Source organism: Poecile atricapillus, chromosome 32 (assembly GCF_030490865.1).
Source record: "Poecile atricapillus isolate bPoeAtr1 chromosome 32, bPoeAtr1.hap1, whole genome shotgun sequence".
NCBI lineage: Eukaryota > Metazoa > Chordata > Aves > Passeriformes > Paridae > Poecile > Poecile atricapillus.
The window spans coordinates 3,144,198-3,149,271 of NC_081280.1; the positions used below are offsets into that span (position 1 = coordinate 3,144,198).

The window sequence follows — 5,074 nt, forward strand, 5'->3', positions numbered from 1 at the left end:
CTTCATTTTATGAATCCAAACTTCCGCCGCGATCGCCCCGAGCTCCTGCTCCGCATCAAACGCCGGACCAGGGCCAACAGGCAGAGACTGGCCGCGGGGCTGGAGGTGCGTAGCCGCCAGCCCAGCCGCCTCCAGCGGCCCTCCACGGAGCGGTCGCTGCCTGCCTTCCCCACCGGGCAGCTGCCCAGAGCCGGTGAGACGGGGTGGGAGCTGCGGGCGCGGAGGGAGGCGTGGGCTTTGTCCGTGGGCGCTGCCCGGCCGGGCAGGAGCGGCCCCTGCCCGTGCTGGGCAAGGCTGCTGTGCCGGCAGGGCCCGGGAGCTGTGCCGGGCTGCCGGGGGCTGTGGGACAGTCCCGCCGTGCCTGCGCTCGCCACACGCTGGCCCGCTCGGCCGGCAGCCGGCCCGGCCCTGCACCGTGGCTGGCGCTGCTCGTTGGGCGGCCCTGGGACGCTCGGGGCGGTCTCCGGGAGTGCGAGTGAGCCGAGGGCTTGGGCGTATTGGTCGAGGCCCAGGGGCTGCTCATCGGCCGCTCCCTCTTCGAGCGGGAGCTGCTCAGCCTGGGCGGCGACCAGGGGCCAGCCCCACACACTTTCAGAGCCACGCAGCTCTGAAGCTCTGCAGCTTCCTGTGCCACTTCGGCCGCTGCGGCTTCCACCAAGTGCCGGCCCGGGCTGTGGCGGCTGTGCCGGGCGATGCTGGGGGCTGGCTGCACTATAGAAACAGCAGATTTCACCGCCACCGCCCCGAGCTCCTGCTCCCCATCAATAGCCAATCCTCAGCCAGCAGGGAGTGGCTGGCGGCGGGGTGGGACGAGCGCAGCCGCCTCCAGCGGCTCCCCAGGGAGCGGTCGCTGCCCGCCCTCCCCACCGGGCAGCCGCCCAGAGCCGGTGAGACGGGGTGGGAGCTGCGGGCGCGGAGGGAGGCGTGGGCTTTGTCCGTGGGCGCTGCACAGGGGCTGTGCTTGGGCAAGACTGCTGTGCCGGCAGGGCCCGGGAGCTGTGCCGGGCTGCATTTGGGTTTCTGGCAGCTGCCTCCTGCCAAGGGTTGAACGGATAGGGGAGAGCTCAGTAGACAGGGAGCTGGTTGTTGCAAAGGGAATAAAATCCCATAGAGCCGTGTGTGTAGAGTTGTTTATTTCAGTGCTGGAGGTGAGGAGGATTTCTCCTCCTAATTCATCCACCTTTGTCAATTGCTGTGCTATATTTAGTAATAATTGCTTGGTGTTACTATGTCATTATAACATATGGAACTAATAGACACAGTACATTATACACTCTGGAATTAACTTACATAGTATAATCTCATGGCTATAGATAGTTCTTTTTCACTGTGCTTGCGTCTCCCCAATTTGGGGGTCGTTGGGGGTCTTTGATGAAGGCTTCCAAAGTCGTCTTTGCATCTGAACTTTTCAGCTTTGTCTTCAGAGCATGCACAGCTACGGTGTTCCTTGGTCTGTCTGGTCCTAAGCGATCTAATTTCTTGTGGCTAATTGGCTTGACGTTTGCTAATTTTTCATTAGTACTATACTTCCCTATCTCTGAAACTGACCACCTGGTGAGATTTTCATTTTTTTTTCCCGGGTCTCCAGCTCTGAGCAACCAGTTAACCATATACTAGGCACTACAATGCATAGAAAGACGTCTATATCAGGTTAAATAGATAAATAGAATAAATGAAGTTATGATTCAGGTTCTATTGGTATCTGGTGATACAGATCTATCAGGTTATATTGATATCTTATAACTCAACCTATAGAAGCAGCTTGTAAGTTTGACTGAAGTTCTATAGGCATCAAACCCCCCAAGACATGTGGTGATATTTTTCTTTCTCACCCTGTTTTGGGAGGAGGTGAGCTTTTGTCTTCCCTGACAAAAGCACAGTTGCTGCCAAGGGAAACACACCTGAGGACCAGTAGTGACCCAGCCTTTCCTTTGCTTCCTTTCTTCTTCCCTCCCTGCTGCACAGCTCCCTTGCGCCAGAAGCGCGATGCTGCCTCACCTGAGGATTCAGAGCTGCCTCCAGGCCCTTCCAAGAGAAGTGCAGGTGCTCAGGAGAGTGAGGCGTCCCCAGCACCTGCCAAGAAAGTCTGTGCCACCTCTGGACTTGTTGGGGCTTCACCAGTGGAACCATCAAGAGAGCTCATCCAGAGATTTAATCTCCGCAAGCTCACGGTTCCACTGGTTCGCCTGGACCTGAAACGCCATCCTGAGCTCATGGTTCACCTCACTCCAATCCACCCTGAAGCTGCTTGCAGGGCCCTGGGACACAGCAACAGCTGCTCATCTTCTCAGCAGCACAGCCCAGCCTGCGAGCCATCAGGTAGGGAAAGAGTTTCTACCCTTCCTTTTCCAATAGGTCCTGGCAACTGAGCCTTTCAAGTGTTTTCCCTGAGTCCTCTGTCATGGCTAGATCTCAAGTGAGAATCACGTAGAAAACAGTGTTAAGTGTACTAGGAAGTGGGACTGTGAATGCCAAAGTATTCTCTGCTCTTCCTGTCCTTCCTGCAGATGTGGAGGTTGTTCTGGGCATTTTCCAGACAGACTGTCTGCTGAGGTGCAAGGGCTGGGTGAAAAATATTGCCCGACAGACAAGTGGTCAGTGTTAGGTGAACTCCCCTGTTTCTTGGAATGAAGTCCAACTAGGACGGTGATAGGATATTGCAGATGTTTCAGACTGACTGGCCTGCAAATCGGGCCGTGCCATTGAAATAAACTCTGTGTGCCTCAGAACAGCTGCAGCTGCAGAACATGGCCTCACCTACAAGTTTGCTTTTAGAATAAACTCACAGTTGAATTTCTCAGTGTGTGCCTGAAGATCCGGGCTCTGCTTGGGTGAATGCACGTTCCGTGGCCTTCTGTGATGAGAAACTCAAGCAGCCAAATCTAAAAGCTGCTGGGGAGATAGGGAAGGCTGTGATTCTAAAGTTTTTGTGTGCCTTTGGAGCAGAACAGAGAAGAACTGGCAGCTGGGTTTCTGGCAGTTGCCTCCTGTCGAGGAATGGCAGCAGGACACTTTTCCCAGACAGATGAATAAGTACGGGAGAGCTCAGTAGACAAGGAATTGGTTGTTGCAAAGGTTCAGAACATGAGAAGGGAATTTTCTCCTTCTCCCCCTACTTGGGAGGATGGGAGCTTCTGTCTCCCTTGGGACAAGTACAGTTGCTGCCAAGGGAAACACACCTGAGGAGCAGTAGTGACCCAGCCTTCCCTTTGCTTCCTTTTTTCTTCCCTCCCTGCTGCACAGCTCCTTCATGCCAGAAGCACAGTGCTGCCTCCCCTGAGGATTCAGAGCTACCTGCAGGCCCTTCCAGGACAAGTCCAGATCCTCCAGGGTGTGAAGTTTCCCCAGCACGTGCCAAGAAAGTGTTTGCTCCATCTGCACTTGGGGTTTCATCAGGCAAGCCAGGCACACACAAATTTCAAGTCCAGCCACAGCTCATCACTCCAGCATTTCCTGTGCACCATCAAAGCACTTCTGCGGCCTCTCCAGAGAGCAGCAGGTGCACTTCTCCAGAGCAGCACTTGCCAGCCAACATCCCATCAGGTACGGAATGTGTTTCTCCCCTGGCTTTTCAGAAAGAGCACAAAAAGTGACTGAAGTATTTTGCCGCGGTGCTCTGTCATGTCTACATTTGATTGTCAGAATCAGGTGTCGAGGGTACTAGGAAGCAGGATCATGAATATCAAAAGAATCTCTGTCTGCTTTTCCCGTCCTTGCTGCAGATTTGGAGGATGTTCTGGCCATTTTCCAGGCAGCCTCTGTGTAGAGGTCAAAAAGCGAGGCAAAGAACATTTCTCCACAACTGGTCGGTGTCAGGTGAACTCCCATTTTTCTTTGGATGAAGCCAAACTAGGACTCTGATAGGATATTGCAGAGTTTACAGATTGTCTTTTGTTGAGATGAAATACAAGGGATGGGACCACCGTGCTTTGAGATGATTTATTGCTGAAGTAGCCCAATAAGATATCAGTCCCGAGGCGTGAGATTTACAGGCAACAAGTCAACCACAGCTCGAGGAAGTTACGAGTTCCTTCTCCGCATGGCAATATATAACTTTTTAGTCCAGTAGACAGTTGACACAAAGTTTGTTTTCACTTATTAAGCTCTTATCACCTTTACTTGATTTTGCCACACTGCTTCTGTCTTTTAACCAACAAGCTAACAGGTCACGTATTCACACACACTTCTGTTATAGTTCCTAGAGCTCTAACTTACTTTATAAATCACACTATTACACTTGATACCTCCAACTATTTTACTTCATATAATTTCTTACTTACTCTAGGCATATTCTTACTTGCAATTGTAAGAACATAGGTTTAGAATTACTCTACCTAATGTCTGTGTACATTCATCACTCCTTCAATCCAGGCTTTTTCTAAGGTTACAGATTTTCCATTTCCAACAGTCTCTCCTGCAAATAATGCTATGAAATTTCAGTGCACGCTGGGAGTCCCCAGAACAGTTGCAGCTGCAGACCATGGCCTCACCTCCATGGTTGCTCCTTAGAATAAACTCGCAGTTTAAGTTTAGCATGTGTGTCTGCACCTCTGGCCTCTTCCTGGGTGAATGCACTTTCTGAGGTCTCTTGTGATGAGAAACTCAAGCAGCCAAATCCCAAAGCTGCTGGGAAGATGCAAAAGGCTGTGATTAAAGGTGATTATGTCTGTGTGTATGCCTAGATCAGTTTCACAAGCCATACTTTAATCTATGTACACGTCACTTAGGATAATACTTTTGAAGGGGAAGAGCTCACTCTTCCAATTCCCTGGGAAGTTTTTAATACCTTTCTGGAGTTGAGGTTGCTGTGCGCTTCCTGTGATGTTTGATCCAAGGCAGCAATAAAGCTCTGCGTCCCAAAGCCTCATTTTGGAGCCTCACCGATGTTTTTGGATTCTTGCAGCCGCCCCGGGCACTTCAGTCCCCAGTGCTCCAGCTGGCAGTGCTGGTTATGCAGCATGGAGAGCCCCAAGCTGGGTATGGAGTACTCCTGGGGAAGAGGAATTGCCACCGCTGGATCTGGACCTTGTTCTGGAGACACTGGAGGAGATGCTTTCACCATCTGTGCCTACAA

The 5,074-nt window shown here is 52.0% G+C and overlaps 1 long non-coding RNA gene across 1 annotated transcript; it reads left to right on the forward strand.

Moving 5' to 3' along the window:
• The first annotated feature begins 863 nt into the window (after positions 1–863).
• On the forward strand, positions 864–3,471 carry LOC131590244 (uncharacterized). Its single transcript, XR_009280045.1, has 3 exons — positions 864–887; positions 1,966–2,319; positions 3,244–3,471. It is a non-coding gene; the product is annotated as an uncharacterized LOC131590244 (long non-coding RNA).
• Positions 3,472–5,074: the final 1,603 nt, after the last annotated feature.